The sequence below is a fragment of the Oratosquilla oratoria genome, chromosome 41, assembly GCF_046742065.1.
Source record: "Oratosquilla oratoria isolate Oo_2021 chromosome 41, ASM4674206v1, whole genome shotgun sequence".
Lineage (NCBI taxonomy): Eukaryota > Metazoa > Arthropoda > Malacostraca > Stomatopoda > Squillidae > Oratosquilla > Oratosquilla oratoria.
This window is the reverse complement of record NC_134817.1, coordinates 1420001-1442500: the sequence shown is the minus strand read 5'-3', so window position 1 is coordinate 1442500 and position 22500 is coordinate 1420001. Positions and strand designations below refer to the sequence as shown.

Genomic DNA, 22500 nt, shown 5'->3' with positions numbered 1-22500 from the left:
TTTGATGGCTTAGAATTAAAGTGCATTGTGGTTGTTAAAATGTGTGTATATATATATAATATATATATATATACATATATATACATGCATATATATATATATACATATATATATATATATATATATATATATATATATATATATATATACACACATATAGTACAAACCACGTGGCGTGAAGCACACGTTGTCTCGCCCATGCGGCTACACTTGACGCGCCAGCCACACACACCTGCCTATGACAGTGCGACCTAACTTAATCCAGTGCAATTATGTAATAACGCACGACGGGTGACTACCCGTGCGGTATATACATTAGCTCCTTGCCGCATGTAAAATCAGTTCAGTTATACCTTAATAATAAAGGAGACGAGCTCTGAAACACTCTTTTCTTCTCACCGTATATCACAGCGGCTACATTGGTGACCCGAGTGAGTATCATGGATCCTTCTGCCGTTACTGCCGTCCCCACCACCGCTTCAACTCTCCTAACAGCGCAGCATACGTCGAGATGCTGTCCATTGCTGGCCTCCTACCCACAGCCGACGGAACCAACAGAAGCATCAACACTCTCCGTTAGATGTGGCTCTTGCGCCTACCAACGCCCGTCCGATCCATCCTTAGCAACATCAGGGACGAAATCACCACCGCAGCAGCAGCGCCGGCCTTCAGGCGGCAATAACAGCAACAACGACGCCCGGCCACCGCCCCACCACCGCGATTTGACGCAATGCAGACCTGCATCTCACCTTCGGGAGTCGCTACGACTCATGAAGCTTCGTCCTGGCAGACGTCAGGAAGCCTCTCCTCGGTGCCGAATGTCCCATTTAGTACAGGCTACTGGTCGACGTCGCCAACAACCGTCTAGTCTGCGCAACAGCTCCCGCTTCGATACCCCTTCAAATTGCATCACAATTAACCACGATCACCACCATCGACGCTAGATTCTACACGTCCAACGCTCACCAAAGCCATCTGGGGCAACGTCATTATGTCTCCAGCAGAGATGGCTCATTTCGACTCCACTGCAAACCATCGCAATCAACCACATCCACCACCATCGACGCTACACAATCCTACGCCCAATGTTTATCGGACCACCTAGGACAACCTCAACATTTTAGGAGGGGAGTATTGTACAAACCACGTGGCATGGAGCACACGTTGTCTCGCCCATGCGACTGCACCTGACGCGCCAGCCACAAACACCTGCCTATGATAGTGTTACCCTGCTTGACCAGACCTAACCTAATCCAATGCAACTATATAATTATGCACCACGGGTGACTACCCGTGCGGTATATATACTGTATATATCAGCTCCTGGCCGCATGTAAAATTAATTCAGTTGTACCTTATCTATATTTACATATATATATATATATATATATATATATATATATATATATATATATTTGTGTGTGTGTGTGTGTGTGTACATATATATATATATATATGTGTGTATATATATATATATATATATATATATATGTATGTATACCAACAAATAGAAAAATCAATATATGAAAAACTAGTTTAACAAGTATTCCAATATAAATAAGGAAAAGGTTGGCGGCTGAAAAATGTACCGTGGTCTGCAGTCGCCTTGATCTTTGCACTCACGTGATGGGGCAATACACTATGCACAGTACGATGATCTCATACTCCAGAGGTGGGCTTACACGAAACGTGTAGATACACACGCGCGTGTATACTCAGGCACACATTCACACACGCACAAACACACCACGTGGCGCTGTGGTTAGAGTTCTTGCCTGACAATACGGCGGTCCGGGTTCGATTCCCGCCCAGGGCTGAAATAATTTCAGTATCACTGCGCTGTCGGGTATTACTCCAACTCTAGTGGGCAGGGAGTTGGTGTGTGTGTGTGTGTGTGCGTGTAAGATCACAGTATTACCTATTAATCGGTCATACGAGCTCTAAGCTCTCATCCGGGAGGTTAATAACTGTTGATCACGAGTCCAACATGTGATCCAAGACCATGGTGAATGGTGAATCACACAGTCATCGGCGCGTGCGTACTCACATGACCCATATTTTGGGATCACTCATTTACTCCCGTATGGAGCATCTCGCATCCCTCAATACAGGAAGATGACGGAAGATGGAATACGTTTCCCCGCCATTCACAAGGGACTGAAGACAACTTTAACCTGAAACATCATTACCTGGCCTTCTGGTATACACTTGACTTTAGCCTTTTGGTTAGTCTTTTTCTTGCGGTCCATCTTATTTCTTTATTCGATTTCCTTAAATGTTTCTTCTGTCACATGCACTTTGCAGATAATCTATTTTCAAAACCTTTATCTATTCCAGTCCACTCTCGTAAGTGTTCACATCTCACTCTCATGTAATAGCATTGGACCCACTGTACTCTCCACTACTTTTGCTGTCTTACAAAGGATTACAAAGGATTACAAAGGAGGAACATCCCGACAGGAGACCTTTTGGTCCATAACTAGGTCGGATGCGGAAAAATTATAATAATGATAAATAAATAAAATAAAAATAAATAAAAATTATAATAATATAAATAATAATAAATAAAATAAATAAATGCATAGGTATAGTTAAATAATAAACAAACAGGTAAATAGTAAATAATAATAAATTGACAGATAACTAATGATAAATGAAAATCAAGTGAATGATACTAAACAAACGCCTACCTTCCTTTCCATATATTCAGTTCTCTAACCTTCTCTAACCGAGCAGTCCCGTCTCCCCAAGGAATGCCATAGCCGAAACTGGGTTTTCCCACAAATCCTTTATAGAGCGTATGTTGTGTTGTTTGCGTGCATGATTGTGTATAATGCAATCTTTCATTATGTGTTGTATGGTATGGGGTGAAGTGTTACATCCTGGGCAGCTGTTCACAATGCGGTCATCCAGCCTCTTCCGGTAGCTTAGAAGTGCTGGGTGGTGACCGCACCGCAGTCTGGCCAAGTGGACTCTGTCCTTTCGTGGGAGAGAGGATTCAGAAGGGTGGATATCAGGGGGTCTGGCATGCAGCAGTGTGTTGTCTTTCAGTGTGTTAATGGAGCGGTGAGTGATATGATTATGAATATGTTTCCGGAGGCTGGTATTTGGTGGTTGTGGAGGAAGAGAAGAGAGTATCTGTGCGTGATAAAGGTCTTTGGGTGTTGTTTTAATGTTTCTTGGTGTGTGTGGGTGTTCTGCTATATAGTGTAGCGGGTGTAATGTGTTTGTGGTGGCTGCGGCAAGTGTTTGTGTGCCTCTCATGTTGAGGTGGTCCTTGACTTTGAGGACTTTTGTTTCATGGTGTAAATGGTCTGTAGGTGTTGTATTTGTGCAGCCTGTAATTGTTTTTAGGGCTTTGTTTTGTATGACAGTCTAGGGAACGACGACAACAACAACAACAACCTCCGTTAACCTGAGTACTTTGTCTTGGACTCCGTCGTCACCGCCAAGGCACCTCCCAAGTATTCGAATATTGCCACTTCCTCCAGTCCGTTTTCTACGGACCCATTTTGCATCTATTGTTTTCTTCTTCCATATCTTTATAACCTTGCTCGTTTAATTACACGAATTTTCATCTTCCTCCCTCCTCATTTTCCTCCTAAAGTTTTGATTAATTCTTGCAACATTTCTTAGGTATCATATCAGGTTATTTTTCATTAACACCATATCTACAAAGAGTTTATTGATCAAAATTATTTCCTCCTTTCTTTTCTGCATTTCATCTTTCTTTGATTTCACCTCTAGCTCATTTCATCGTACTTTTCACATATGAATAAGTTGTAAAAAAAAATCTTCCTTCCCGCATTTCCATTTTATTTTTCTAATTTGTTCTCGTGCTTATTACTTCCACACTTTTTACTCGTGATTATGTGAAACAACCACGCAATCCTTCCTCAGCCTAGCTCCAGACTGAGTCAGCTTTCATCTCTGTCTATTCTTACACACCGTTTTCCGCAGCTCTCTTCTCTTACTGCATTCTTGTCGTTCATTCTGTCTAAATCAATGCAGAGCACCTCTTCGTTATCTGTCCATTTTTTCTTATAAACCCTCTATTTTTCTTTTATTTTTGTTTATTTTTATTTCTTATCTTTTCTGTGTTCTCCCGTTAAGAATTCTTCAAAAATAATATAATTTTCATGAGGAGCCCCATAGTCTTATTCTACGCATTAATTTTTGTTTCGTTTTCTTTAGCAAACGAGCGCTTCAATTTTCTTTTTTATATTGGTCTAGTACCTCTACTTCCCTTCTTCAGTTTTTAGATATTCTTCACAACCATTCACGTATGTTTTTATTTTCAGTTATCAATATGTCTCCTCTTACGCCGTTTTTTATTGATATCTTTCACAATGTTATCAGTTGAAATGCCTTTTCATCTGATTCATTTCAACCCCCTCCTCCTCCTCCTCCTCCACTGTTGTTCCTGTTTGCATACTTCCTTCACACTTTTCCGTTCTTCTGGCCCTTTAAAAGGACCTAATGATATCCCTCCCTCTAGGTCGTCTTTATTTTCTTCTTTAGCGCAAAAACTTTTTTTTCAAATATGTACATATATGCACTTTTTCAGAGATTATTTTTTGCGCTTAAGAAATAAAATATAAAACCATCCTCATTGTCGCAATGATTTTTTTTTTAGGACACACTGGAATTGTTCATATGGATGAGACTGACTTCCAACATATTCGTTCGTGGCTTTCAGGTGTGTGTGATTCACCATTGTTATGGATCACGTGTGGGACTCGTGATCGACAGCTATTTCCTTCCCGGAAGAGAGCTCAGAGCTCATATATGACCGATCTATGGGTAATACTGTGATCTTACACGCACGCACACACACAAACCCCCGCTCACGAGAGTTGGAGTAACGACTCGCAGCGCAGTGATACTGAAATTATTTCAGTCCTGAGCGGGATTCGAATCCGGACCGCCATAGTGGCAGGCAAGAACTCTACCAACTGCACCATGTGAGTCGTGTGTGTGTGTGTGTGTGTGTGTGTGTGTGTGTGTGTGTGTGTGTGTGTGTGTGTGCATATTCACTTGTACATACGTGTTTTCGTGAGTGTCAAAATCCTTTTAGACAGGTCAGCCGCCAACTCATTCACGGCAGTACAAAATGTTACCTATTGCTGATTACCCCAAACCAGTTACCAACTATCTTAACTCACCCTAATTATTCACGACACAGTTTTCACGCAATAAATCTCAAATTAAGTTGTATCTTAATCACAAAAAACGGAGGAAGTTATAAAAAAAAAATAAACAAGAGAAAGGTCTTCATGTGAGTCGAGTGGGTGAGCAATGAGAACAGGGCCTATGACGTCACTGAGCCAAGGCTGAGGTTTGAACCGACGCGCGATCTGGCTGACATGTTGATCTGGATCGTGGTACGTCTGAAGATCATGGAAAGCTTACTTTTCCATGCAGTCGAGTGAACTCCTGGAAGAGCCTAACAAGATTATGTCAAATAAGAGTCCAAACTGAAACTACTTGTATATATCAATTCAAAGCAAGAGACAGGAGCCCGCTAGCGTAGCTCCTTTCCGGTAAAATAAAATTAGGTAAATACACACGCACACACACATACACACACAACCAACACATCATCCGTGACCATGGTGAATCACACAAATACATACACAAATACACACACACACACGCGCGCGCACACACGCACACGGGTCACTACGAGCATAGATCTCTTCCCGCAAAATACTAGGTAAATACAACTAAGTAAATACACACACACACACACACACACACACACACACACATATGACTTAATGACGCAGTAGTAGAGATCCCGGCCGCCACTACGGCGGTCCGGGTTCGAATCCCACCCAGGGGTGAAGTAATTTCAGTAACGCTGCGCTGCGAGTCATTACTTCAGCTCTCGTGGGCGGGGGGAGTTGGGTGTGTGTGTGTGCGTGTGAGGTCACATCATTACCCATAGATCAGTCATATATGAGCTCTGAGCTCTCTTCCGGGATGGAAATAGCTGTCGATCACGAGTCCAACACGTGGTCTAGGCCCATGGTGAATCACATGCACACATTCACACTCTTTTCCTGACCATTGTTGTTGTGGAAAGACTCCATATATCTTACAACCGGATCAGACAATCAGGAGACAACTAAGAGTGGATATAGTGGTAAGGATGTAGGGTCACGTGTTATCCTGTCACGTGAACAACTTTGAAAGGAAATACCGAAAAACAGAAAAAGGGAAAAACTAAAATCCTGAAGGTAGGTCAAGGGCCGTGGGCCGGCGGAGGGAGTTTACATCTCTGTACCAACCCTGAACCGGACCAGGCTATTGATAATGATATTATGGGAAGCGTGGAAGAGGGAGACTAGACAGGAGGTGGAGAGACGAGATTGAGAAGTTTGCAGGAGTGACGTGGCAGAGGTTAGCGCGGTCGTGTGAATCATGGAATGCTATGAAGGAGGCCTTTGTTCAGCAGTGGACTCAGGATGGCTGATTTGATTGATTGATTGATTGAAGAATATTAGAGATAAAAAATGGAGCAACCGAAAATGATAAAAACTAAATTAATTAAGTACTAATGATTATAGTAGAAAATATGATAACGATAACAAAAAGATGTGGATGTAAATCTATTCAATAAAAAATATTGTTGTTGGTTTGAGTTGTCATTTACTTAAAGAGTCCAGAACGAGGGATGAGAGGAAAATAAGATATCTTGAGTATCATACAAACGAAACGGACGATCAATTAAGAAAAAAAAATGAAACAAAAAAGTGACTATGACAAGTTGAAATTTAAAAACATGACAACGGGGGAAAATGAAATGTGGTGTACATGAAGGTATCAAAGAATTTTTACGTAAAGAGAAAGGTTGGAAAAAATGTAAGAAAGAAATAAGCGCAACAGAATTATGAAATGGTAAAGGATGGTGGAACGGGAAGACGTGGAAATGTTGTCAAAAGTACTTAAGAGTAGAGAAATGTTGGTAAAATAACTGGAAAAGAAAATTAAAAAAATATTTTCAGGCTAAAGAAAGGAAGATATTTCAGCAATATTAGAGAGAGAAAAAAAAGAGAGAGAAATATATTGTACATGCCAGAGCAATTAAGAGAGCATACACAAAGAATTGAGAGAAGTGATCAATTTAGGCAAATGTACAAAAAAAAAAGGGTGCGACCAATGAAAAAAAATAAAGTCACCAAACATAGTGAATGAGATAACTGATAGGATATGGACATTAGGAAACAAATACAAGTTCAAGAATATTTGGATAAAAAAATAACGCGAGAGAGAGAGAGAGAGAGAGAGAGAGAGAGAGAGAGAGAGAGAGAGAGAAACGAGAAGAGAATCGTCCAGAAAAGATAGATTTACTTTCGGTTGGTTTTACTATGAGGTTAATCCTCAGCCAGTAAATCTATCTGTAGACGTTAGTTGTGTACCAAAAATTACAAATAAAGAATTAACCTATGCTTTAAAGAGTATAAAACGAAAGAAAAAAAATCCAGAATTTCCCTTTTTACACGTATGGATTGAGAAACGTGCAGAATCCATTTTAAGTTATGCACAAATATTTACCTTCTCTAGAGCTCTTCTTGACTCTTCCCAGAATCTTCACTCGTTTGGTTCAGCTTTGTTATTTTCCGTTTTCTTTGTGCCATGGAGCAGTGTTGTCACTATAATCTATCCCAGTTTCCACAAATGAGTGAGAATTTTACCACAAAATTTCCACATTTTTTCCCACAAAAAGAAGGAATTATTATATACACAAATAAGTTCATTGCAACATATAATTTGCTCACAAAACATCCCATGTGAGCAAGTTTCTCCCACAAATTTGTGGAAAATTCCCCCGGAATGGCATCGGTGAATTGTTTGTAGCAAAGTACAGATTGAAATCTCCTGAGTTTAGTGCACAGGGGAGGAGGAAAAACGGGTTTGCGCATAACAAATCCAAGGGCAACAAGACTGCTGAGCTTTGAGAAGACTAAAAATAGCATCATATTGCTTAGGTACATCATTTTGAGCTTAAAAGCATATTTTGAGGATAATATTCGAGCGTTATCATGTCGTCTTGGACAACTCCGGTAAACCTCACTAGTGATACTGTATATTCCGTGTTTTCCTCAAGAAAACACTCTTAAGAACATTGCCCACGCACAGCAATGATCAGCTTAATAATAGCATCATTCAACCAAGTATCAATACTATATAGTCTTAGGACAACTTTTAACATTTTGGTAGTAGCATTGTACATAGAAAACCAACGTATAGCATGAGATCAAATTCACAGTTTCATAGAGTACCGTTGCACACTGCTAGGACAGCAATATCTATTTACTTGTTTATGTGGTTAACTATTCGTATATCTATTTTTATCTATTTTCATCGGAAGTACCTAGGGCATACATACATATGTACAGTATATATATATATATATATATAAAAACAAATATATATACATATATATATATATATATATATATATATATATATATATATATATATATATAGACATATGTATGCATATATATACAGTATATGCGAAAACATCACAAAAACACATGATTCACAAAATGTGTAATAAACAGTACTTGGAAAATAATATGAAAGGTGACCGAACGTTTTCGTCTATTTAAGACGAAAACGTTTTGTCACCTTTCATTTAATTTTCCAAGTGATTTTAATATATATATATATATATATATATATATATATATATATATATATATATATATATATATATATGTGTGTGTGTGTGTGTGTGTGTGTGTGTGTGTATAATATATATGTATACATATATATATCACCGCATATATATATATATATATATATATATATATATGTATATATATGTGTGTATGCGTATATATATATATATATATATATACATATATATATACATATATATATATATATATATATATATATATATATATATATATAAAGGAGGTACAGGGATGGTGGACTGGCTGGTGAGGTTGTTTAATGTTTGTTTAAAGAAAGCGAAACATGATGCATATGACAGTTTGTGGGCAGAACTAATCCATACAATTGGACAAAAATGAATGTAGGTGTAATACATAGGCCAAAAACTTTATCATTAGCAGACGACAAACTGTTGTTTCAAGAAGTGTGAAGTTTCTGCAAACGGGACTTATTGATCATGGGTGATTTCAATTTTACTGACACTGATTGGATGACCCTTGAACATGGCCATATAGGTAGTCGCTTGATAGATTTTATTGGTGACAATTACTTAGTTAAGTATTTAAAAGAGCCCACAAAACATGAGAATTTACACGATCTACTGCCAAAGCATGATAACCGATGTAGAAGTTGGTGAAACTATTGCAAGTAGTGATCACAACTTAGATTCAAACTGCTAAAAAAAGATCAGAATAGATATTTGTGTATCTAAAATACCCGATTTCAGTAAAGTTCATGTCATAGGACCACACCAGGAGCTTTAGCTTACAGACTGGGAGGCAAAATTAAGCGAAAGACCTGTAGATCAGATGTGGGAAATATTTCAAAATACGCTTACTAAGATGATTCATACTTACATCCCGTATAAGGACAGACGTCCTCCCAAATCAGGCTCGCCCAAAATGGCTTGACAAAGAAACTGAAAAAATTATTGCTAAAATGAGACAGGCTTGTAAGAAATACAAGTGCTCGGGTGCATCTAATGACAAAGTTATGTAATTATAAAGAGAGATTTAAAAAAGACAATAAAAATACGAAAACGACAATAAGAAATGAATAACGCTGATAAATCCAAAGAGAATCCCAAAGAATTCTATAGTTACATTAGAGATAATGAAATTTAACCCAAATAAATGTAGAGTTATGCCCATAGGTAAAAATAACAATAAGTACGATTACAAGTTATACAGAAATTCATCAACAAAAGTGGATAAAGAAAAGGATCTCGGCGTAATTATCAGTAATGATCTCAAATCATCTAAGCAGTGTATTTCCGCCTCAGAGAAAGCAAATAAGATTCTAGGACTGATTGCGCGATCTTTTGATTTTAAAAGTCCATCTGTCATTAACAAACTATATAAATCGTTAGTTCGTCCACATTTGGAATATGCTGTTTCCGTATGGTCACCGAATTTCATTAAAGACATTGACAGATTGGAAAAAGTACAACGGCGAGCCACAAAACTGATTCCAAATATCAGAAATAAATCATATTAAAATCAATTTGATTCTAAAGGGAATTAACAATATCAAAAGTGACGCATTTTTCACACTGAATGCGAATTAGACAAGAAATAATCGTCTCAAAATGTCAGGAGGTAGATTTAATAGGGAAGTGGGCAGAAACAATTTACCAACCGTATAGTTAATGAATGGAATAAACTTCCTCCAGAGGCAGTGCAATGTAGTACAGTGCGAATTTTTAAGATTCATTTAGACAGCTAAGTAATATGCTCTAATGCCTGCCACTTATTTTTTTAATTTATTATTATTCATTTGTTTGTTATTGCGTATGTTTTTTTTATTTTAATTATTATTATTTATGTTTGTTTATTAGTTATCATTATATCTCTATTTATTTTATTTCTTTACCTATTAAATTATCTATTCATTCGTTCATTTGTTTATTCATTTATTATTTTTTTCGCATCCGACCTAATTATGGACCAAAAGGGCTCCCGTCGACATCCTTTTTCTTTGTAATTCTTTGTGTGTTTATGTGCGTGTGTGTATGTGTGTGTGACTCACCATAGTCTTGGATCACGTGTTGGGCTCGTGATCGACAGCTATTTCCCTCCCGGAAGAGAGCTCAGAGCTCATATATGACCGATCTATGGGTACTGCTGTGACCTTACACGCACACACACACCCAACTCCCCACCCACGAGAGTTGGAGTAACGACTCGCAGCGCAGCGATACTGAAATTATTTTAGCCCTGGTCGGGATTCGAACCCGGACCGCCGTAGTGGCGGCCGCGGACTCTACCACTGCGCCATGCGAGTCGTGTGTGTGTGTGTGTGTGTGTGTGTGTGTGTGTGTGTGTGTGTGTGTGTGTGTGTGTGTGTGTGTGTGTGTGTGTGTGTGTGTGTGTGTGTGTGTGTGTGTGTGTGTGTGTGTGTGTGTGTGTGTGTGTGTGTGTGCGTACGTGTGTTTACGTCTAGACAATCAAAACACTCCACTGAAGCAGCCCTGGAGAAGCAACTCGCACCACAGTTGCAACACCGCATAACCCGAAGGCAGCAGGACCGCGTAGGCTTCGAGTGAAACGGAGGCGGGAATTCCCCTGGAAAAGTGCAAGGTCTGCTCGAGCAGTCTCTCTCTCTCTCTCTCTCTCGCACGCTGTGACTCGGTGGTTGCGGGTCAAGGCGACGTCGCGCGGTGAGGTGGGAGGGAAGGAAGGTCTCCGTGATGCACTTGCTGGCAGGGTGTCCCGTCGAAAGAAGAAAACCCTAATAAAAGAAAACGTGTCATAAGAAGAGCAATTTTTTTTCCCAGAAAGAGGGTATGTACCATGCTGGAACAAGGAGACTCGTGATCACAAACAGTCCGTCTGAGTAGAAGAGGGGGGCCATTTTCTTGAGCTAGGGCAGGGGTTGTCTACTGGAGTGTCCTGATGAATTAGTTAAGCAGTACATCCTGCTGGCATCAGGAGTGTGCACCGCTGAAGGGTCTTCCAGTGAAGGAGAGAGTGTGTAACGGCGGAGAATCTTAGAGTGGAGGAGTATCTGGAGTCAGGGCGTCATGTTGGAGGGAGTGTGTAGAGGTATAACAGAGGTGAGAGTGTTGTGACGTAGGAGTGCGGGAGTACATTGTGGTTGTTGAGGCAGAACGTTGGAGTTTTGAGGACTAGGAGGAGGGGGATTATGTCGTTGCAATGGATGAAGTGTCATCGCCGTGTCGTCAAGACATTTGGTCACCAAAAACCAACTCTTTGGGGACAATTTCCCACCGAAGAGTTGGAGTCACTGAGGTGGTAAAGAAGAGATTTAACGAAAGGAGAGAGAGATAGTAAGAGACAGATATGCATTCTTTTCTGAGCCGACATTAGTCTGCATTCATAAATGAATATTGTGTGATTCTGGTATGTTAATGTCACTAGAGTCCTTAAAGTAGGCTCGTAGTGATAGAGGGAGTGGGTCGCGATGATGGAGACTCTTGCGTTGGAGGGCATTATACTCTGCTGTGGTGGAGGAGATTTGATGTTGCAAAGTATAGAAACAAAGCTCTCTTGTGTTGTTGTAAAGGCTGCGGTTGTGTTTGTAGTGATAGTAACGCTATGGTGGTCGTGAGATGGAAGGAGTGAAAGTGACGAAGGATCGGCCATATTGGTGATGATGATAGCAATGGGTTTAGAGACAGACGACCCAAAAACCGCAAATACCTCGTGGGCTGAGCAAAGTCAGCACATAAATCGAGGTGAGCATATCGTACGCACCGCATGAGCTAATTCCCAACGACTTGTTTATGAAAATCTCTTGCAAGGTCATGAAAGCAGGAACGTGAGCTTGCAGTCCGTCAGTCAGACTAGTTTAAAGTTGTTATCTTGATAAGAAGAAAACCGAACACACCTGAGAGAGAGTGTAGCAAAATAATGTAGTCCTCCGTGCTAAGGGTAAAATGGAGGGCGTGGACAGACAGACGACCAGACAGACAGAAAGACAAGCAGACAGACAGGAAGACACAAACAGAGAAAGAGAATTGTTGTGTGTGTGTGTGTGTGTGTGTGTGTGTGTGTGTGTGTGTGCGCGTGTGTGTATGTGTTCGTGTGTGTGTGTAAGTGTGTGTGGCTGGAATATTGAATGTAACCCCGACTTTCACTGTTTTTATCTATTTATTTATTTGTTTATTTATCTATTTATTTATTCTAAATCTCATATGTTTTGGGTATCTCATGTTTCAGCCAGTGATCCATCCCATTAGTGTGGCACAATCTGAAAAGCATATATACATATTTTTTCTATTATTACTCTGTTTTCTTTTCTTTTAATGTATAAGTTTGCCTCATCCTACCACCCCTGTGTACAAAAACGCACTTTTCTTTGTTCATAAATTACATTCCTTTGATCTAGCTGTACTGTGTTACTAACATAAATTTCAATAAGCACTTTGCGTACAACAACCTATGAAAGGTTTATACCCATTTTGGACCTTTACCGCCTTTTTTCCCGTTTTGGATACAGCTACATAGTCCGTGAATGCCCTGTCAACACCACTTCTGTCCACCACCCTTTCCCATGTATACTTATGCTTGGCCATCATCAACTCCCTTTCTAAACACATTTCCAACATCATCTCTCTACTATAGTCTGTGCTCTCGAAGAATTTCGTTAAGGAACACACCATTCTGCCTTAATACATCCCTCTGCTTCACTTATTTCCCATCTATGTGCTATTTGGTTTTTTCTATTTTCTTTATATAGTAAAGAAAGCTGGATAATACTATGGGTATCACTATTTAGGATTATAACTAATATTTGAATAGAGTCCATAATGACACTAGGCAGAGATTTTTTCACCGTTTTGGCCACGCTAACGTGTCACAAATGAGACAAGTGGCATGGGGTATAGGTAATCGTGGTTATATTCCTAAAGTGATATTCATTGTACTCTACAGCTTCCTTTACTATATAAAAAAAATCAAGTAGGACATAAATGGGAAATAAAAGAGTGTCGTGTACTAAGAATGATTTGGCAGAATAGCTAGTATCAAATCACAACGTATGCCACACACTCAACGGACTCCTTGGAGCGCACAGGCTACAAGATACTTCCCCGGTACCCCAAATTTCCCCACTACTCCATCTATTGAATCATCCCCCGCTCTAACATAAAGATCCCCCAACACCACAACATAACTAATCCTCCCAAAAATCTTTAAAAATCACTTAAATCTATCCAAAACGCCTCCCATTCCTCTTCACTTTTCTCGCTATGAGGCCCACAGCCGCTCGAAAAATCCTTACCTTCCCTCACAGTCACACCTTTACCCACACTGACCTTGGGACCACTTTCTTCCACTCCACCGCGCGTTTTCCTATGTCATCAACTTAGCGCCAGGGCCGATCCTTAGCTCCTTCACCCCTTCATCACTTCTCCCCTCCCCCCTCCACACACGTACATGCACACGCACACATGAACATGCACAAGCACATGCAAGTGCACATTTTCATGCAAATGCACTTACATATACATGTATACATATACATATATATATATATATATATATATATATATATATATATATCACATGAAAACCACTGTTGGAGTAAAAAAGACTGGGGACATGGAGGATTGCAGTTTGCAATCGAAATATATAGATTCCCTGTCTCCAGTCTTTTTTACTCCAATGATTTTTATGTGATTGACAAATGTGTGATTACATTTTTCACTTGTAATATATATATATATATATATATATATGTGTGTGTGTGTGTGTGTGTGTGTGTGTGTGTGTGTGTATGTATTACCTAGTTGTATTTTACGGGGAGAGAGCTATGTGTGTGTGTATGTGTATGAACGTGTGTGTGTGCTGTTGAAAACAATGGAGATGTAATTAGAAATAAACTTTTTTTCGTCGGGCTTCGGGCTTTTAGAAAGTGTATTTCTGTCGTGAGGCGAGGAGACAGTAATCTTCCAGGAAAAAAAGAAAGAAAAAAAAAATCTAAGAATGTTCTGCATCTTTAGGATTTTTTTTTCTTATCTCTGTATGGGCTGACATTTACAATGGGAATTACTGATGTACGAAGGCTCAAGGGAAGAATATGATCCGGCCCGATCGTTTGGCTGCCAGCGATTCTTAGCCTTTCCGATCACCGAAGATTGGAATGTTGGTCCACCACTATGGGTTACTCAGATGTGATAGGCCTTTGTGCGGTCTGCCTCCTGAGGATAGATTCCATAGTCTTCGATAGTAATGCGAAATCGTTGTTCTGTACATTAATGGCCAGTTGTAATTCTATTAAGGTGATGGCGGTTCCTAGAATGCTTAGTCGTTGCGGGTCCATTTCCATCGCGATGATTATTGTTTTCCATGATCATTTCGCTATCAAGATGCCGTCTGTAAAACCCCAGTCACACCAAGCTTACGACCTGTTTCCGACCATCTTCAAACGATCGGTCGGCGACACAAAACCTATGCAAGGAATTGAAATGGAAAAAAGTTAATGGGGTTGATACGATGAAAATCTATGTACTGGGGACTATTCAGTGTGTGTTGTAATCTATCTATCTATCGATCTATCTATTTATCTATCTTATTACCGACTACCAGCGACTTCCAAAGACTACCTGCAACTGGTCGGCGATCACCTGGTCGCCGGTGGTCGGAAACAGGTCGTAAGCTTGGTGTGACTGTGCCCTAAAAGAATCCACTGGAGTTGTTTAGGATCTGCATGTTAAAGATGGAGAGCGATACTGTGGCTTTTATTGGTATATTAGCTACCAGTTACCATTCCATCTTGCCAACCTGGAACGAGTGGACGGGAGAGAGGATGGTATAGGAAGGTTTCAAAGTTGAACCGGAATACACCATGTAATCACGGCTGTCTGGAAACTTTAAACTTCAGAATGAACACTTCCGTTGTTAATGCAGACGGTTGGTAGTATTCTTCGAAAGAAGAACTAGAATATCTAAAGTAAATTTCGTGACTGTTCCGTTTATTCAAATTGCTGTGGATACTATGTATAACGTTGGTGCTTAGATTATTCTTTGGTTTGATATACAATATTGTTTACATTTAAAAGAGTACATATGCATTCTTTCATGGGATGCACAAGAAAATGTTCTTTATTTGATTTACAAGAAGAAGGATAAGCGTTGCAATAATAGTATGTATACAAAAATTAGATTAATACGATCGTTTAGCGTTGAGGGACGATATTCAAGGGACACTTAAAGAAGTGTTTAATATGTTGGCTACAATATGTCCGAGCAGGGTGGCAGTTGTCCTACCTCTGAAAATGTGAATTTGTACACTACGTGGGATTTACAGATTCCATGAGTTTTCGGGGCAGTGTTATTCTGCAGACAATGTTTTTATAAATTGGCTCGTCTTATTTGGCTTTGGTGGACATGAGATATTTGTAGAATAATTTGAGTTGTCCGTTCATATTTTTTGTGTTGTAGTTGATTAAACCATTTGTCGATGACTGCGGAATGTAGTCTCGACATTTTTTTTTATAGAAATTTTAGAAATTGTTGACTAGTTGTTCTGAAATTCTAGTAATAGTTAGTAAGTTAGTAAAGTTAGTCCATCTTTTGGTTCCTTGCTTTACAATTGCTGTTAACGATATCACGCAATACTTTCTCATACTCTCTGTAAGGAGATGAAACTGTGTTTTGTTCATATACTTTTATCTTGAGTTAAGTCATATTATGTAAAATTTTCTTATAAACATCCCTCATCAAGTATTCGTTGCTTGTTAATATCAATCTGAGTACCAAACTATTCCTTTCCATTGACATCTACCAAAGTATTGTCAACATGCCTGAGATATATGTTGGCTTTTGGATCCATATTTTGAACGACGGGAAATTTCAATGTGACGCACAGATGCGTCATCGGAAGCGTGGTTTACTCGTATTCGCTTAGTTGCGGGTTCGAATCCCGCATTCACCTCGATTCCCAGTAGTGACTGTTACTTGCCCGAACAGTTCAAGTACATGAAGTAAAGGTGACGGGTTCGGCCGCAGCTACTGGTCTCCTGGTGTAGGCTTTTTACCAACCACTTTACCTGGGAAACAGGAGACTCTACCCTTTACCACACCGATCTGATGATGAAAGTTACCGGGACAGACATCTGGAAGCGGCTTCTGTTGTCCATACCTGCAATCTCTAATGTTTGTCGAGATACTTTTGTGGGCGCTCTGTTTTATGACCTTTTAGAGATAAATTTGTATGATTTCCTCTATAGGATCATTTAGAAAGAAAATCTGCGTAATTGGTGTATTGTATTGAACCCATATGTAAAAATAACGCTCAGCTGCAAAAGAGTTCTTCATAAACAATTTAATTACAGTAAAAGAAATCATTACTACTAACCTAACATCAACTAAATCTTACACTTCTGTTTTTAAAAAAGAAATAATATTTTAGCATTAATTGCATCATTTTCATTTTAGTTAAAAGCCTAACTGTTACCAGTAATTACATTTATCCGCATAAAGAATATGATTGGTGCAATTGTATGTGAGATTCACCTTGGTGATTCACCTTGGTCTTTGGACCACGTGTTGAATGCGTGATCACGGAAGAGAGCTCAGAGCTCGTATGACCGATCTATGGGTAATGCTGTGACCTTACACGCACACACACACCCAACTCCCCGCCCACGAGAGTTGGAGTAACGACTAGAAGAGCAGCGATACTGAAATTATTTCAGCCCTGGGCAGGATTCGAACCCGGACCGCCGTAGTGACAGTCAGAGACTCTATCAACCGCGCCACCGAGTCGTGTGTGTGTGTATTCACCTCCTCGGATCTGCTGCAGTCTCTGTCGAGACAGCCAGACACCACCCTACGGCAGTGAGCTCAGAGATCCTATTAGCCGATCTCTGGGTAGGTCTGAGACCACTCACACACCACACACCGGGACAGCAAGGTCACAACTCCTTGACTAACGTCCCGTACCTACTCGCTGCTAGGTGAACAGGGGCTACACGTGAAAGGAGACAAACCCAACTTATCTCCGCCCGACCGGGGAATCGAACCCCGGTTCTCTGGCTTGTGAGGCCAGTGCTTTACCAATCCGCCACCGAGGTGTGTGTGTGTGTGTGTGTGTGTGTGTGTGTGTGTGTGTGTGTGTGTATGTGTGTGTGCTTGTGTGTATATGGTGATGTATGTAGGCCCGTGAACATGTAAGTTTGTATTTATGTTCTTACAAAGCTGAAAGTCCCTGACGGCAAATGTGGAAAGGGTCCCTTTACCTCCCACATGTGCAGCCTACTCGAGGACTAAGGTCTCAGTAGGTCAATGGACAACTTGCGTGTCGCATCTTCATTGCCTTTGTTGTTGCTCTGGTAATAAACCAGATTGATTTTGTCCTGGTTAGCGCTTGGCTGTTATATTCGTACGAAAAGTGTCCCCTTGAATTGAAGAGACTACGAGTAAATGAAAGAAAATGTGTTTATTATATTACGCAAACAGAGCGGGGTTGATGAATAAAAAGGCGAAATCCTTTTTTGCCCAAAGGCATTTAACTACGTCCAAAGGAGTCTCCTACATTTTCTATTCTCAAAGGGCCAAGATATCCGTTATATTACTCAACAGAGGTAAACGCGAACTGGAAAGATAAAGTGCAATAGTGGCGCACGTGGAAATAGTTATCAGTACAATATAAATGGTTATCAGTGTAAAACAGGTGTTTATCAATCTGATAAAGGCATTTATAATGTGCGACAGGATTACTGGGCCAAATGCGACAACAGGGGTTTTCCATTGTAGTGGTGATGATAACGGTGAAAGTGTTATTGTTGGGGGTACAATAGTTGTTGTCATTGAAACTACGACGATTGTTATTGAAGCCTGTAGCGTGTATGTATATTCATGTATATTTTATTAATATAATAATGTACATATAAAGCCTTAGTGGGTTTGCGCTAATTGCTAATTGCCAACAAATGGATTGATGTTTTTCCCGCGCTCTGAGATACCCCACGCGGGGTAGGCATTGGTCGAGAAATCACGCAATTTATCTCGTGTGTAGATTTGTTATAAATCATACCAATATTGGTTTGTGAACTCTTTTATTTGCCACCCTGAACAGATAGAAAAATATGGTGGCAACGGTTAAATTTTTTTTATTTCGATGCGAGACAATTATTGTGATTTTGAATGATGCACTAGTGAACTCTTAAGATTCCCGAAGTTTCTTGCGCGTAAGTTTTCCCCTTGTCTTTTCCTCATTTTCACAGTTAGGTTCGGACTACCAAAATTACGGAAGTGCAAGGAGACTATTACGAAATTGCAAAAACATTCTTGTGCAAAAAATTACATTGTGGATTGCTTTATATTTGCGGGACATCACCCCAGCCATTTTCGCTTTCGAAGTTTTATGCCTTGTCTCAAAGCTACTGGCTACCTCCATCGGCCCAGGCTGCATCATCAGCGTGCTCCGGGATTCCTCAACATCTTGCTGTAAAATATCCCGTCGTTGTGCGCGTGGGTATTGTTAAATAAGTATTGACTCTCGAGCCCACGCGGATCCATTACTTGCCACATTGTTTACATCTTAGTATTGTTACCTCTTGAATTCTTTACGTTTTCACTTAGTCTTGTGTATTGTGAGAGACTAGTTCACATAAACAATAGTATTTTTTATATAATCAGTGCTCATATACCCATGTTTTTGTAGATATGTGTAAGCCAGGATCACGTGCATAGCTGTTGATATGCGGCTACTCCCCGTGTGGACGAGAGCCATACTGCATTCAATGGTTTCCTCTCCTCTCCAAGCAGATGACGCCTACAATTATGTTTGCATTTTCTCTGTATGCAGTTGTTTTCTGCGTACATTTTGCTTAGAAGTGGTCGAACCATACCGGCACCTCCACTTTGTAATCATCTCAATATGTCTAGTGACAAATTCTCCTCCTTTTTCCACGGTAATACGGTGGCACCCCCAACTATGCCTCACCTAACCCTGACACTATTACATCAGGAACCCACAGATACTAAATTCTCTGGGAAGGATCCTAATAATACATCGTCTGCCTTCTTACAACAGTATAAAGATAATATCAATACTAATGTCATTACAGGGTAAAAGTCTCTTGTAAGGTCTCATATTGTCCTCAATTCACTAGCCTCTGAGATGATGTCAGCTTCATGCGTCAACCCTAGGGTTTTAAACTATGATTACGCCACTTTCAAAGCATATATTCTTAAGATTTTTTATGCTAACTTAATAGGTGACTATTTTCTCTGGTGCTACAGATTGGCTAATGTGTTTGCTTCCTCTATGGGCACTAAGAATTTTATGCGTGTTCAAGCTAGAACCAGTACAGTGGCCTCTAAAGCATTAGATTCTTTGATATATTCAAAATGGACAGAAAACAATGTAATCACTTTAGATAGACCCCGACTTGTTTTGCAGTATCTATTATACATTTTGTTTCTTACCCCATTCTGAACAAAGGATTGCTTCTCCTCTTAGTTATCAGCCAGATGAATATTTACTCTCATTTGCAACAAAGCTTTCTAGGAAGTTAAAAGAATTGCCTCATCGTGCCTTGCTAGCTTCTACATTTCCTAGTCATTTACAGCAAATTACGGAGGTTCTTCCTCCATCACCATCCCCTCTGTCCTCGACACCTACATAGAGCACCTCTTCATCACCTCCTCTGGCTTCGGCACCTACACAGAGTACTCCTACATCTACATCTACCATACTTTAATGCACGTATTGTAACAAAGTAGGTAACTATAGTGTTTACTGTTTCCTTCGTAAGTGTCATGAGCGAAAGTCTTAGCAGCCTCCTGTACATAGACGTTCTACTACTTCCTCTTCTATCCCTGCTCATGACTTTTCAAGACTGTCATTTCAGCTACAATCTAGCTACTGTCATGTCCTTGGGCAATGTTCCAAGATTTTGCAGCTAAGACAATAATTCAGTCCCAAAATATACTCAGTCCTATTTTCACAAGCGCCAGTATCACAATCCAAAAAACTAACTGTGACCAATCCAAGATCGTCCCTTTAGTGGCTGCTGTATCATCCCAGCTCCTTACCTTTCAGTGTTATGTGGATTAGATACCTATCTCTGTAACAATAGACACTGGGGCTGAATGTAGTCTTATGGACAGCAAGGGATATTCTGTTCTCAAGGATTTGTATAACGTACCATTGTTACCTTCTTGTAGCGTTTTGTAAGCTGTACAAGGCTCTCCCTTGTCTATTCTTGGATCTACTTGTATTCCTTTACAGTTTTCTTCCCATATTAAAGTGTTTCATGTTAACTTTGTAGTAGCTTCTGATTTCATAGTTCAGTGTGATTGTCTCTTAGGTTTTGATACCTTAGCAATCATGTCATACATATATCTCCTCGGCGACGTATGGTTATTTTCGACAACAATGTCATTCCTACAATAAACAGGTCTATTTCCATACATAACTCACCTTCTGTACATGTTCTGCCCAGACAGTCATCTTCCAAGGGTTAAAAAAAAAATTACGTCCTCCTATACTTTCTTGTGCTGCTGTTGTTGTAGGCGAGCACTATATTAGTCCTTCTGGTGCAGTTCGAGTCCCAGTGCGCATTCCAGATGCCCTAATTGGTTCAGACGTCTTATCTCAGCCTGACTGTTCGTGCTAGACATCTTGCTTTAGAGGGTACTCTTTCCACTGTTCGTGAGGACCACGTTACCACGGCCATGATATCCAACGTTACTGGTGCTCCCATCACACTCTCTTCTGGTGTTCATTTAGGTTCTTTTGATGTCGTTGAAGTTGACACTGTCTAGGATTCACTTCTTATAGCAGCTTCAATTCAATCGCCTACACATGCAAATGACACAGCTAATTTAGACTCTCAGTATGTGACATATGTAGGTAACACTGATTTTCCTGAGGTAAGAGACCGTCTCATTGCATTGTTATTGACACATCGTCAAGCTTTGGCCTTACCTGGTGACCGGCTGGGAGTTACGGATCGTGTTGTCCATAACATTGATCTTAAACCAGGGTTACGTCCAGTCTACGTATCTTCTTACAGATTGCCTCATTCTCGTAGACTTGTAGTTCAGTCTTTAATTGACGACTTGTTGAGTGAAGGTGTCATCCAAAAGTCTCATTCCGAGTGGAACTCCTCACTCCTTGTGCCCAAAAAGAATGGATCATTCCGCCCTGTTGTGGATTATAGGCATGTCAATGATGTCACAGTTCCTAATAATTACCCTGTGCCTGTGTTGAGTGATCTTCTTCAGTCCATAGGATCAGGTAACACAGTGTTCACCTTTTGGCAGATTCCTTTGGAGGAAAGATCTCGTAAGATCACGGCTTTTTTGACTCCGTCAAATCATTATGAACGGCTTCGATCCCCCATGGGTTTGCGGAATACTCCTTAAACATGTCAGCGTCTTATTTACTAAATTTTTATGGTCTAGTGGGTAATGGGCTTTTTGTGTATCTGGATGACTTGATTCTAGTTTCCAAGGATGTGGAAAGTCACTTTCACAAGTTGTTTGGCTGAAGCTGGGTTGAAGCTCAATTTACCCAAATATTAATTTTCTAATTCCAGCATACAATTCTTAGGTCATGTAATAGACAAAGATGGCGTTCATACTTAAGACGACAAGAACAAAGCAGTTGGAAACTTTCCTACACCTAAAACAGTTGACCAAGTGCGTTCTTTCCTAGGATTGGCAGGATACTATCGTGCTTTTATAAAAGACTTTGCTTCCATTGCAACACCTCTTACTCGTCTCCTTATAAAGGATGTTTCCTTCCAGTGCATGATGCTCATCAGAAAAGTTTTGACACCCTGAAGAGGCACTTACTCAGGCGCCTCCGTTGGCATTCCCAGATTATACT

The 22500-nt window shown here is 40.1% G+C and overlaps 1 long non-coding RNA gene across 2 annotated transcripts in view; it reads left to right on the top strand.

The window, feature by feature from the left end:
* Nucleotides 1-18295: 18295 nt before the first annotated feature.
* The window catches only part of LOC143021256 (uncharacterized), a 33614-nt gene continuing 29409 nt past the window's right edge, over nucleotides 18296-22500 (top strand). Inside the window, exon 1 of one of the 2 annotated variants that reach the window (XR_012965979.1) lies at nucleotides 18296-18503. This is a non-coding gene — a long non-coding RNA (uncharacterized LOC143021256). Of the gene's footprint in view, nucleotides 18504-18781; nucleotides 18848-22500 lie in introns of those variants that run through there. The other variant, XR_012965978.1, reaches the window with a different exon arrangement.